This window comes from Engystomops pustulosus, chromosome 1 (assembly GCF_040894005.1).
Source record: "Engystomops pustulosus chromosome 1, aEngPut4.maternal, whole genome shotgun sequence".
NCBI classification, from domain to species: domain Eukaryota; kingdom Metazoa; phylum Chordata; class Amphibia; order Anura; family Leptodactylidae; genus Engystomops; species Engystomops pustulosus.
Genome location: NC_092411.1, coordinates 123,581,043 through 123,595,352, shown reverse-complemented (window position 1 = coordinate 123,595,352; position 14,310 = coordinate 123,581,043). Strand labels below are relative to the sequence as shown.

Here is a 14,310-nt window from a genome sequence, read left to right as displayed (position 1 = left end):
GCTTCTTTTTTGGTTACTCATTTGCTAAAAATTCTAAATGTGTTATTAAACAATTATCCCATATGTCTTGCTGAATTGGATGCCTGGTTTATAGTCTGGGTTTTAGTTAACTGAAGTTAATGGAAAGCAGTAGGCATTAAGCTGTATTAATACTCAGCTTGTCATGTGGTCTCACTCTCGAAGCCATCATTTTTATATAATGCAATTAACATAGCCATGTGAGGGCTAGTTATGTGAGGTACAAATTGTATTTCCTACTGAGACAGTTATGTTTTTTACAATGTACTGAGCGGCTGGAAAAATTCCAAATGCGGTGAAATACAGAAGTTCCTTTTTTTCACAACTTTGACTGGGCAAAAAAACTGCAGGGTATACTGGGCAATTCTTTTGGGAGCCTCTGAGAGGCTAAAATGGCAATAGATTGCCACCCTAATGACAGCTATTAAGGTGCCATGGTCTGTTTTGACTGTGGCTGCTAGCAATAGGTGTTTATTATACAATGCGACAAACACTGAACCCAGTATGTAGAGGGCTCTACAAATGAGAGGATACTGTAATCTTTATTTATTTTATAAACAATAATGGGAAATATATGTTGGCAACACTGCACAACGCACCAGTGTGCACTCTTCCTTTTCTATTTTTGGTAAAACAATTGAAAAAAACCCATCCCCTTGAATCCCCTGGACTTTGAAAAATTGTATGAACTTAAAGTATAATTGTCAATAGAGATAATTTTTGATATTGTGTGTGTGTGGGGGGGGGGGGTGAACATTTTTATAATATACTGCATTAAAAATTCTGCTTAGTTTGTTTAAATAAAATAAAGCTACTTCATCTCATATGATGTGTATACCAGCCTGTATAGTGTGTGTCTGTTGAGGTTACATGACTAACTTCACTTTAAGCTTGATGTTTGAATATGGTACTCATAGCGTACTACAGCCAAGTAGAGACTAGGGAGGGTTAAAACTCACTCACAGCTGTGTGAACAGGAGAAGAGAGGAGAGAAAGTCCTGTCTTTGGTCCTGTAGGCAGATTTACCATAGCAACGTATAATTAATATTGTAAATAAAGGGCACATTGCAGTCTGTTTCTTTACAAACAGAGGATAATTTCTTAATGAAGTATATTAGAAAAATTTTCACAACACTCCCACACAATATAAGACAGCTGACACTTTCCTCTTACTGCCATGGTTGGTACTGGCACCAATCGTAACAAACCTGTAAAGTGCCTTAGTAAAACCTGACTGCGGCACCTAACAGAACTGCCAGTTGTAGCTTCCATCTTGGATGGCCAATTTCCACCTCCTGTGGTGTCATCAAAAAACGCATATTAATGGCCCACACAGCCTATCATCTTATAGAGCCTATCGATGGCCGGCTGTTAGAGATCAGTAGTAAAATTACAAGTATGAGCAATCAGAGTACACCCCCCCACCCTCCGGGTAAAAGTACATTAGGGGGCCTGAAATTTGAAAAAATTTTAAATTATCATAAACATGTTACATAACTACAATTCCAGAATGCCATTTATTCTAAAATATAAAAAAGATTATTCCTGGCCGTGATAGCTGAAATTTAAACACCCAAATGTCATAATCCACACTTTTTCACCATATTTCCATAAATATTTGAATAAAAAAATTATCAAAGGGCCCCAAATTGATATAAATAAAAATGCATAAAATTACACCCTACGCAGGTCCATGCACCAAAGTATTAAAAAAGTTTTTGGTCTAAGAATTTGGAAAAATGGTAATTTTTTTCTTTTGGATTTACATTTTTTGATATATACCAAAACCTATGTAAATTTGGTATCCCTGTGATCGTACTAACCCACAGAATACAGAGAAGGATTATTTGAAGCACACATTGAAAGCTGTAAAAACAGAGTCCCCAAGAATATGTTCCAAATGCATTATTTGAACATTTCATCGCACTTGGAATTTTTTTTCCAATTTTTAGTACTTTGGATGGAATAATAAATCGAGCCACTGAAAATTACAATTTGTCCTGCAGATAAAAAATCTCTCATACATCTCTTTAAATGGAAAAATAAAAAAGTTATGGCTTTTGGAATAAGGGGAGTAAAATGAAAACACAAAAATGAAAAAGGGATGAGTCAGCTGGAAAATGAAAACAAAGGTATGATGTGCACATGTAAGTATTGTCCTACATAACATAGCAGTTAGATCGTAAATTGTGATAAGGAACTCCATTAAACTTAGCTGGAGTTCACACTTTTCAACGAAGTTTATTTTCACCAATTGCACTTCTGCAATTACTTGATTTTGTTTATTTTGACAGCTTATTAAGTGTTAGTTTGAAACAGTTGATAAGACAAAGAGCAGGAGGCCTCCAAAGCCTAATGGTTTCTTCAGAAAACTAAGGATAATTTGTTAGAATGCAAATTAATAAGGAAATTGATAAACTGAGCAGCCAATACTAATTATGTATGATTAACTTCTCCAATAACATGCCAGATCTTTATTTGGAGTCCATTTAGGGCTCCCAAGGGTCCCTTATACACTGCATTTATCAGACACAAGAAGGGAGCAGTACTCCCTTAAATTACCATTGGCTTCTTTTTATCTATCATGAACATAAACAGGATTAAGACAGGCCATGTATTGACAACTGAAGGCCATCATGTAAGTAGAGTGTTTGTACTTTCATTCCTTGGCATGCCCTGAAAAATACAGCAAAATGTTATATTCTATATTTTACTATAATATTTAAACTGTTTTCTTAGACTGTTTTAAAGAGAGCTTTGATCTCTTTAATTAGTCTATTGTAAGCTACCCATGAGGATGAAAAGCAGATTTTTAACTGTCATGACCACCCACCATCTATTTTTAAGCTTTTAGAAACACAGAAGAACTATACCCATTGTACAGTATATGAATAGGGAAGAGTGGTGGTTTCCATTAATATTGAAAGGTTTTTTGGAACCATGTGAAGATGTGTAACTGATAATACCTTCAGGCTTTATGATCACTTCTTAACTTCAGAACTGACTTTTCTGCTTCTCTCTTGATTGAAAGTATTTGGAGGGCTTTATACTATGTTTTCATCTATAAGATCTGCTATAAGCCAAATTGAAATGATGTTACCTTACTTTATACAACTCAACTTCCAAACAAATGCATTATTATTGTTACAATGCATATGGTCTTTACGTCTGGCATACACTTTTAACCATAGTAACCATAGTCTACGATTGTTAGAAGAATAAAAAAAAGTTTACACAGACCCGGTTCACTTTAGGGTCTTGGCATTTTAATAATAATAATTAATAATAAATCTTTCTTATATAGCACTATACTGTCCCACAGTGCTTTACAAATGAAAGGGTACCTATACAGTATAAACAATATAAAACATTATAGAGCAATGACATAGTCTGATGAAACTACTGGTAGTCCTTCAGTACGTACACCCAACTTTCAGACAACTCCTGTGGCCACTGTCATCTCTAGTAAAGCTCTATGGATGCTGGTAATTTAGTGAACTTTAGTCCAAGTTTACAATGATCAAATGAAAGACTTATGAAAGGTGTCTGCAATGAAGCTTTATTGGTAATCTTTGTACCCAGTGAAAACTTAACATTCTGAAAATCCAATCTTCACAAGGACAAAATATACCTGTTCCGACTTTCATATACAGAAAACTTAAAGGAAACCTGTGATCAGAAATTGTCCTAATAATCGACTAGCCACTACAAGTATATTGTCAGGTACTGTAACACCTTTTAGTTTTTTTCTTTTATAATCCAGTGTGTTTGCATCATCCAGAAAATCAACTTTGAAGTGAGATGTAAATTTCAGTTGTAAAGTCAAAGAGGTAACTATGAAAGCCTCCTCCTCTGTGATTGATAGTGGTCATTGGACTTTAGGAGATCTGGTTAGTGGTGTCTCTGGATGCAGATTCATCAATGACATTGACGGGGGCTTTATGAGGAAGAGAGAGCTTGACTTCAGTATCAAAATCTCCACCTCCTTGACTTTATACGACCAATTTACATCTCACTTCAAAGTTGATTGTGGTTTATTAGGTTAATTTCTGATGCCAGGTTCACTTTAAGAACAAACTTACAAAAGCTATTTTGTATATAATTCGGGCACTGCTTATATAGAAATGAGGGCCTTGCTGTCGAGATCTTACAATGTATTTTAAGGCTTCAAAGTACTTATAGGTTAATTAATAATATGATACATAACTAATGTAATAAAATACTAACTGAATGTTTCAGTTGTGCTGTCTTAGGTGTTTCTATATTATTTAGTTTTTCTAAGAGGTAATGGTGCCTAATACATCACCTCTCAATCATTAAAGGCACTTGCGCTGAACATGTTACTGCATAATAGGGAATTGTATTCATTCAGAAATTTACTAAGTACAAATGGTGGATATGCAAACTAAAACTTCACTTTTAATAAAGCCAAACAGATAGAGCCAATATCTTGAGGGGTAATGACGTTATCATATTGCGTCCTTAGGTTGAGCATATCATTTATCTATACTGGTTGGCACTTGTAAGTTCTCCACTAGGAGCTACTAACATATTCACTATTGCATATTTTTATCTCTTTGGTTTTATTAAAAGTTAAGTTTTAGTTTGTTTGCCATTTGTGCTTAGTGCTTGTTGATCCTGGTAGATTATGGTAGGGAGTTCACATTACCCACCTAATATACTGTCATTCAGAAATTTACTAAACAGAATAATACAAAATTGTGAATCTATGAAATATTTCAGTGGAGCTGTTGGAAGTCTATGTATTACACAATTGCTCATTCTACTCAACAGTTGAAAGAAGTTTTTTGCAATTTTGATTAAATCTTATATTTTGGGAGGAATATTAGTAGCTTATTCCATAAAACTATTAGCTAAAGTATTTTCACAATAAACTTTTCCCTACTTTAAACACTTGGTTAATGTACTGGTATACAGTCATGGCAGGAATAGATTTTTAGTGCCAGTAAGTGAATAGGTAATCACCAGGGTGCACCTGTCTCTTACTGGAGCTGAAACTATGCACTGAGATTCATGGATAGTGCTGAGCAGAACAAAGGTCATTCCATCTCCCAGGACGCACCACTCTTGATTGACACACCCGTTAAATTCTACTCTACTTAGTAACTTATCCAGATGTCTCTAAAATGACAGTTTTACATTCATCCAGCCTTGAGGTAATGACCTTTTCTAAAGCAAATATATTTATCATCCCTTCTCCTCTCATTTTATCTTACGTTTGAATAAGTTGTTGAATCTAAGCTTTGAAGTGCCGCTAACTTCTATTAAAATAAAATTTTGGCATAGCAATGAGACATTTTACAACATGTATCATTAGGAGAAATCTATGTTTAATATAATATTTAATGAATTCCATGTTATTATCTGCTCTGAATTAAGAACATAAGGTGGAAAAAAATTCTGAAACTGTTGAAAAATGAATTAATCACTTGTTTTTCTTAGTTTATGTAAAATGCAATAATTATTCCCATAATCACACATCTGTCAAGTACACTGAAGCATGCATTTCTAATGAAAAAATCAGAATAATCACACACCGTATGTATAATTGTCTATATACTCTCTATATGTAAAAAGGAGATTGTTAATCCTGTGCCAATTTATATAAAATCTTAATGAAACAGATACATTTTACAGGTAAAAGAAACTACTTTTTTTTACTATTGTTTTACATTTATTTAACAGTATATACATATCTTACAAGGAAATAAATAAATGCATGACTACAATACATCAGTATAATACATAAAGGCACATTGAATGTAGCGGATACAGGGTTCAGGAAAAGTAGCATCGCTTTAAAACTTAAGCAATAGCACAGACTAGTGGACTGAGATAGAGTATCAGTTATGTGTAATACAGAAGGGGAAACGCTCCTAGTTATTGCTTTATGTGTTTTTTTATTATGTATTAGATGCTGCCGCCAGCACACTGTGGTCTGACATTAGAAAATAGTATGGACTCTGGCAACTATTAAATATTCAAAACAGGAATAATCTATATTTTCTAGATTATTGACACAAATCGTTACCGTGATCTATTTGTAATGCAGTACTTTGTGTATTGTTTTACTATGTACTTTGTGATATTTATTTTACAGACATTGTTTGCATAGTAGAGCATTTCATAGTTACATGCATGATATACCATGTATATTTCATTATCTTTGTGCATTTTGTGAAGGAGTTTTAAGCACATGAAAGCATTAATAATCTCCTTTTTTTGAACATTGTACACAATTGTCTTTTTGGGCATGTTAATATAAATGGTGTGAACAACTTCCCAAGCTGTCTTAACCGGAGCAGGGATATACAGGCGGTCCCCTTCTTAAGAACACCCGACTTACAGATGACCCCTAGATACAAATGAACAAGGATCAGCTCTAAGAGTTATAATAGGGATCTGCAATTAAGAGTTATTGTTTATCCTGGTTCTTATGACAACCTAACATTTTTAAAATCCAATTGTCACAGAGACCAAAAAAATTTTGACTGGTGTTACAATAATAAAATATACAGCTCCGACTTACATACAAACTCAACTTAAAGGGGCTGTCCGAGTTTTGAAAAAAACGCATTCAGCTTCCGGCCGGACCCGACAACCTTCCGGCCCCCATACACAATGATGTGTATAGGGACGGATAGGCGTACCCGGCCACGGCCGGCCGGAAGCGGAGTCCAGCGCTGCTCCGGCGGCCATGTTTGTTTACATGGCGCCCGGACCGGAGCAACAGCAGCGCTGGATACCGGAGGGCACCGGAAGGTAAGTACATCTTTATTGTTTTAGGCAGCCCACTCCCGGCCACATATAGTTTTTTTTCAAAACTCGGACAACCCCTTTGAGAACAAACCTACAGAACCTATCTTGTACGTAACCCTTAGAGTGCCTGTATTCACAAATTTCATTTCTCATTGTGGTGGCTCAATGTATTACATGGCTGACCATTCATCTGGTGTTCAACACAGCCATAATAACACTGAGCCACAAATTATCTGTTTAGTCATTTAATATACAAAAATATAAAATATTTTATGGTAAAGAATATTTTATTGTAATCCAAAAAACAAGAAAAATTTAAAATGTCATAAAAAGAAGGATAGTCCACAGTGAAGACAAATGCTAACACAAAAATAAATCAATAACTAGACATGCCCTTATAGACAGGTATCGTATTAAGTATATACATGAGCTATAAATGCTGTACTGATGGATTCCCAACACTATACAACTGACTAAATGTCTAGTGTACCATAATAGGTAATACAGCAGTATTAGAGGGGACACAAGAGAATGTCATAAAATGGGATCCGAAATATCCACTATACAGCAGATAACAGAAATACAATAAGATACCCTGCCATAGTATTGCAAAATAGCCTAGGTTTCAGAAATAAGTTCAGATAGATTCAATATTATCAGTGCAATTGGAAACTGTTGTCAGACAAATTCCATGTAGTACTGGCTATAAATCATAGACGGAGGAAGAAGAAGACCTTGGAAAAGTGAAGTGGCTGATTTCTGATATTTATTATGGCTATTGGTTAAATGCTGACGAAACATTATGCGCCTCAGATGGAAGATGTTTTATCTGGCATTATCACTCAGTCTCATCAGTGAATTGAGCCAAGCAGCCTGCACTCAATCTGTGCCTGCTCTGTCAACAGACTACCATTTGGGTGTCTAAAATGTCAGTAAGAAGCATCTAAATGGGCTTAAAGGTCCCTTGTGTCATCAATGTATACATCATGTTGACTTTAATCTATCAAATCATGTTGCATGGCGTAAATCAATAAGGTATTAGATCTCACTTGTGCATTATGTAGATAGTCAGATGATGGTATATACTGAGCCTCTGCTCATTATTTTTGCAGGTGTGGGCTGAGCAAATTGAAATGTACTAATTTAAAGTTAGGAAATTAGTGCTGCTTTCTGTCAGATCTAACTATCTTTCTTTCCATCTATTTATTAAACTTTTTGTTACACATATGCAATTAGTCCATCCAATTCTTATCGTAAGAAAACTAATACTTAGCTCTTGTTTGCAGACACAACCCAGAACAAAATACCATTTTAAGAAAGATGGATTGTGGTTTAAAAATAGACACAATTTTGCAAAACCTTATTGTAATTGTGTGTGTAATTGTAATTGTGTGTGTAATTGTAATTGTGGTGTATCATGACTGTATGGAAATCTATGAATGAACTAAGACTTTTGCATTGTGCAGTGCCAGAGCTCCATCTAGATGACAGAAAGGATCAGCATGCTTACTGCAGAAATATCAAGGACTCGGAATGAAAAGCTTTTCTAGATAAATTATCCAAGTTAAAGTCTATTTTGTTGTCTGTTGAGTAAAATAAAATAATTTGATAACAAAATGACATATTCATGTAGACATAATAAAATCAGAATCTATAACATAATGTCAGTAATATTAAAGGGGAATAATAATCTTTATTTATATATCACTTCATCATATTCTGCAGAGCTTTACAAATCATGGGGGGGCATATAAACAAAATAAGACAATACAGAGTAAAAACATAGTCATATGGAAGAATAGAAGTGAGAGGCCTGTTCAAAAGAGTTTACAGTCTGAGGGTAAAAGTGGTGAGGGCGGGGGCTTTAAAAATGAATAAAAAATGTATACTTACCTCTCTTCCTGCTCCCGTTCTCCCAGCATATCTCTAAACAGCAGATAGATAATGGAAATAGATAGATAGATAGATAGATAGATAGATAGTTTTTGTCAAAAAGATCCGCCCAGCTAAACTGAACATAGTTGATGCATACAGCCATTGGTAAATAGAATAGCTTTATATTGTCATATGGTCACACAAAAAAGTAAAACACTAAAATATAATATATTCTACTTAGCAATCTGCAATTTTCCAGCTGTTTTGTGTTGTCTACAGAAGAATAAATTTTTATATAGTCAAGAGTCGGCTGGCTGGTTCCTTGAAATTTGCAACTAGAATATGCAGCCAGATTGGAAGCAGATTATTCCACTCAGATCAGATCCAACCAAGTGTAGCCAGCACTTAATGTCAAGTGGCTTGGAAGCTTCTTTTCAGAATTGGCCTTAGATCTATTTACGGTTGAATTTTTTATTTGCCTCATATAACAGTTTTGTTCTGTAGTAGATGTCACCTTGGCTAAATTGAAACGTTTATGCTTTTTTTATTCGTATTATTTTTAAAGGTCTACTATGTAAATGCTTGTATGCTTAGTACAGGTCATTCAAGACTGGGGGACAGTTACTTGTATAAGTGGCTATACAGTTATTCCAATCATTAACATGACATAAAAAGTGTGCTGGACTGGCAAAAGCTTCAGTGGTGTCCAAATCTATACCAGGCTCTGTCTAGTATAGAATTGTGCTACTACCATGAGCTGCCGGTCACGCCCCCTTTACATTTTCCAATGCCCGCCATGAGAACATAAATGCATTTCCTGGTGGTTACCAAAGGAATTGTGATTATTTCATGGCTTGTATGCAAGAAAACTAATAAATGTCCCCCGCAACATGTACATTATGTAGTGCAAGCACGTTTGTTCGATGGGTTTGATTTTTATCATTAATTAAATTAAATTACAATGTGCCATTTTAAGTCTGCTACATCTGTTATTTTGCTAGACAAACTATGCTGATCAAAAGGGAGTGGTCCATACCTGCCACCATGTCAACTTTTCTGGAAGTGCAAACTTGTTACATCTTACCTATGTGTCACCTGCTGTCTTTACCTTTTGGCTCCTGTGGCAAGCATGCTCCACTCTCTGAAACTTAAAGCACCAATGTGACCATTGATAAAGTGTCCCTTGCCACTTAGTGCACATCAACATTATCTTCAACTTAAGCACACCTTCAAATGAAACAGTGGGTTCTAGTGGTTCAACTTAAGGTGTACTTCATCTGCAATTTTCTGGACTCCGCTCTGTTTCTTTCCTCAGGTTCTGATTTGTTGATAAGTAAAGGGTTAATAGTTTAAAGGGCTTGGACACTTTTTAATAAATATCTTGTATTAATCATATCTCTGCATGTATATTGTATGAACCTGTGTCTTTGGCTTCTTATAATACTGCAGACTTTCCCACTTCATCTGCATAATCAGGCAGCAACTATCTGCTGAGGCTCTGATATAATATCACATTTTGTATTTTACATAGCTTTGCTAACCAGAGATCAATTTCCAAAAATTCAGGGCTGCAATACAGGATATAGACTGGGATCAGATTCTGTCACATGGTGATACTAATGTTAAATGGGAGAAATTCAAATCTATCCTGGGTTTTTATACTTCTAAATTTATTTCAATAGGTAACAAGTATAGACGGGCTAGATTACACCCCGCGTGGCTTACAGCTACAGTTAAAAGGGCAATTAATGAGAAAAAGAGGGCATTTAAAAAATATAAATCTGACGGGTCACCTGAGGCTTTCAATACTTACAAAAAACTTACCAAAATCTGTAAAAAAGAAATCAAATCAGCCAAAATACAAAATGAAAGACAGGTAGCTAAAGATAGCAAAACAAATCCCAAGAAATTTTTTAGGTATATCAATGCAAAAAAAAATGGGTCACAACAGGTTGGACCCCTTTATTCTGAAAATGGGGCATCGGTGACTGGAGACCAGGAGAAGGCGGAGATACTTAATAGGTTTTTTAGCTCCGTTTATACAATAGAAGAGAGAACTTCTGACTTGGATGGTGCCAGTGCGGGTCATGGATCCTGTGATATACTAGGCTGGCTAAATGTAGACATTATCCAATCTAAGCTCAATAAAATCAATGTGTACAAAGCTCCTGGACCAGATGGGTTACACCCCAGAGTTCTTAAAGAACTCAGTTCTGTTATTGCTGTACAGCTGGCTAAAACCTTCAGGGATTCTGTAATGTCTGGTGTGGTGCCAAGTGACTGGCGCAAGGCAAATGTGGTGCCAATATATAAAAAGGGCTCTAGAACTTCGCCTGGCAATTACAGGCCTGTAAGCTTAACTTCCATTGTGGGGAAAGTATTGGAAGGGTTAGTAAAAGACTACATACTGGAGTATGTGACATCAAATAGAATAATAAGTGACAGCCAGCATGGGTTTACTAAGAATAGAAGTTGTCAAACTAACCTTATCTGCTTTTATGAAGAGGTGAGCAGATGCCTGGATGGAGGAGCAGCTGTGGATATTGTGTTCTTGGACTTTGCAAAGGCATTTGACACTGTCCCTCATAGACGCCTGATGGGTAAAATTAGGGCTATTGGTTTGGCAGAAATCATTTGCAATTGGATTGAAAACTGGCTGAAGGATCGTATCCAGAGAGTTGTGGTCAATGATTCCTACTCGGAATGGTCACCAGTTATGAGTGGTGTACCCCGGGGTTCTGTGCTTGGCCCACTACTATTTAATATATTTATTAATGATATAGAGGTAAGAATTAATAGCACTGTGTCTATTTTTGCAGATGACACCAAACTGTGTAGTGTAATACAGTCTATGGAGGATGTTCATAGGCTGCAGGGTGACTTGGACAAACTGAATGTTTGGTCATCCACTTGGCAAATGAGGTTTAATGTGGATAAATGTAAGGTTATGCACCTGGGGGCCAATAATCCAAAGGCAAAATATGTCCTTGGGGGAGTAAATCTGGGAGAGTCCCTTGTTGAGAAGGACCTGGGGGTACTAGTAGATCATAAATTGAATAACAGCATGCAATGTCAATCAGCTGCCTCTAAAGCCAGTAGGATCTTGTCATGTATCAAAAGTGGTATGGACTCTCGTGATAGGGATGTAATATTACCACTATACAAGGCACTGGTTCGGCCACACCTGGAATATGCTGTCCAGTTCTGGGCACCGGTCCATAAAAAGGATGCCCTGGAGCTGGAGAGGGTTCAACGTAGAGCCACAAAAATGATAAGGGGTATGGAGGGTCTCAGTTATGAGGAAAGATTAAAACAACTAGATTTATTTAGTCTGGAAAAGAGACGACTACAAGGGGACATGATTAATTTATTTAAATATATGAATGGTCCATACAAAAAATATGGTGGTAAGTTGTTTCAGATTAGATCAAATCAAAAGACGAGGGGGCACTGTCTCCGTTTGGAGAAATCAAGGTTTAATCACCGGAGGCGACAGGGCTTTTTTACTATGAGAACGGTCAATCTGTGGAATAGCCTGCCTCAGGCGCTGGTCACAGCAGGGACAGCGGATAGCTTCAAGAAGGGTCTAGATGCCTTTTTACACCCAAATAACATTGATGGTTATGTTATATAGAATTGTTTCCCCTAAATCCCTTCCTCATCCAATCCCTTCCCTTCCTTGGTTGAACTTGATGGACAAGTGTCTTTTTTCAACCGTAGAAACTATGAAACTAGTTGAGGGCAATGTTGTAATTTACTTTTTAAATAAAATTTTATTAGTCCTACTATGGGACATGAACAAGCAACTACCATAGGAATGATTCGCACCCCCTGAACATGGTGCAGTGTAAATACCGCATGTAGTTTAAATGCCATGGTTGTGCTGACCGTGACATTTAACGGTTTTATACACCTGATCAAAGTTGCAATTGAAAGACATTTATTTCAATGGAGCTGAGATACAATATAACTTACAGCTTGTAGGCAGGCATTGTGTTATTTCTGGTAGAAAGAAAGCTTAATTTTAAATCTCCGTAAAAGAGGTAGTCCACTTTAATAATTGATATTGTGTGTGCAATGAAAAGTTATATAATTTTAAATACACTTTCTGGATCAATTTTTCACAAGGTTTTCAAGGTCTCTGCGTATTGTCATACAACAGGAAGCTTCATTGCTTACTTCCTGTAGAAAAACACTGGTCCATGGTCATGTGACCATGTTACCATGGTCATGTGATGTCACAGAGGTTCATGGCTCACTAGCATCACACAACTCTGATTACTCTATGTGTTATAATGAGATGCGAACCTCTGGCACATGACCATGGACCAGTGTTTATCTGCAGGAAGTAAACATTGAAGCTTCTTATAGAAGGACAACAAGCAGAGATCTAGAAAACCACAAGGAATTGATACAGAAATTAAATTGAAAAACGTAATAACTTTTAATTATAAAAATAATAATTTTAATAATTTTCCATAATGTGCTTAAAGTGTACAACCCCTTTAAGTTTTGTTTAGCTTATAGAAATACCTACTAGCTAGTTGGCAAGTCTTTCAGTAATTTAACCTTCTACTTTAAAAACCAGAAAACCATAGTAGGCCAATCACAAGCTAAAGTAGTAGCAGGCATGAAGCAGAGGACAGGGTTGGCACCTCTGTAAACAAACAGAGACTGGCAGTGACAGACTACTCTATGGCTGAATATGATTTTAACATGTTTATTAGTTTATTATTTTACAAACCCCCACCCATCCATATATACTTTATGTGTATTCTGGGACCACCCCTTAACTTTGCATTTATACAGAAAATGAACTAACCCCCATTGCAAAAGTGGATCTGCATCGGCCTTTATTGTCTCTGTAATTCAAGCACAGTACTGTATACATAAAATATTACCAGTAAACATAGCGGCCAATTCTCACAAAGGGAAAAATGAATGTACTTAATCTTGTCAAATATATTGGCTTCACAGTGGAATACTCTTAACATATGCTAGCTGGGAAAAACTAGCTGTTACTGGAAAAGTAGCTGTTAAACAGTAAATTTGCTACATTATTTTCTTTAATTAGCCTCAAGAAAGCAGTGACAGGATGGTGAAATAACTTAAGTCAGTGCCTCATTTACACCCAGGAGGTATGCCAAAGGCAATGTAATGCTCTGTCGCTTACTATATTACACCTTTTGTGCTTATTGTCATGTGTTTGGGATTTAAGCTGTCTTCTTTTTTGGATGACATTGTAGTAATCAGATGCTCTTGTTAATATGATCTATACATTAGTTATTGATACTTGTGCTAATTCTAACAAAGAAACAGTATTTTTACTGGGACAAGATGTAATGTATAGAAATAAAAAAAATTAGCTCGCTGATAGGATGTTGTACAAATAAGTAATTTAATCTTTATGTTTTCATATATTTTGCAGGGAAACCTTCAGAGCTGTCGTCAATATTTAACCTCCCAGACAGTGGCCTCATTTCTTGGTAAGGCTTTCTTATACACTGTAACTGTGTCATTCCTCTTGGCATCTTCAAGACGTTTCTACTTCTTTAGATCTTTGTATACCAGTTTTTGTGTTATGATGCTCAGTATTCATATTTTAATGGCTTCCATGCCTTCATTTGTAGACAATGG

General features: G+C 36.0%; 1 protein-coding gene across 42 annotated transcripts in view; it reads left to right on the top strand.

Moving 5' to 3' along the window:
- PTPRD (protein tyrosine phosphatase receptor type D) overlaps positions 1-14,310 on the top strand; it is a 1,096,207-nt gene that overhangs the window by 336,290 nt on the left and 745,607 nt on the right. For all 42 annotated transcript variants that reach the window (XM_072152314.1, XM_072152279.1, XM_072152402.1 and 39 more), the window contains one exon: positions 14,102-14,159. The gene's annotated coding sequence lies outside the window, so the exon portion shown is untranslated. The remainder of the gene's footprint in view (positions 1-14,101; positions 14,160-14,310) is intronic.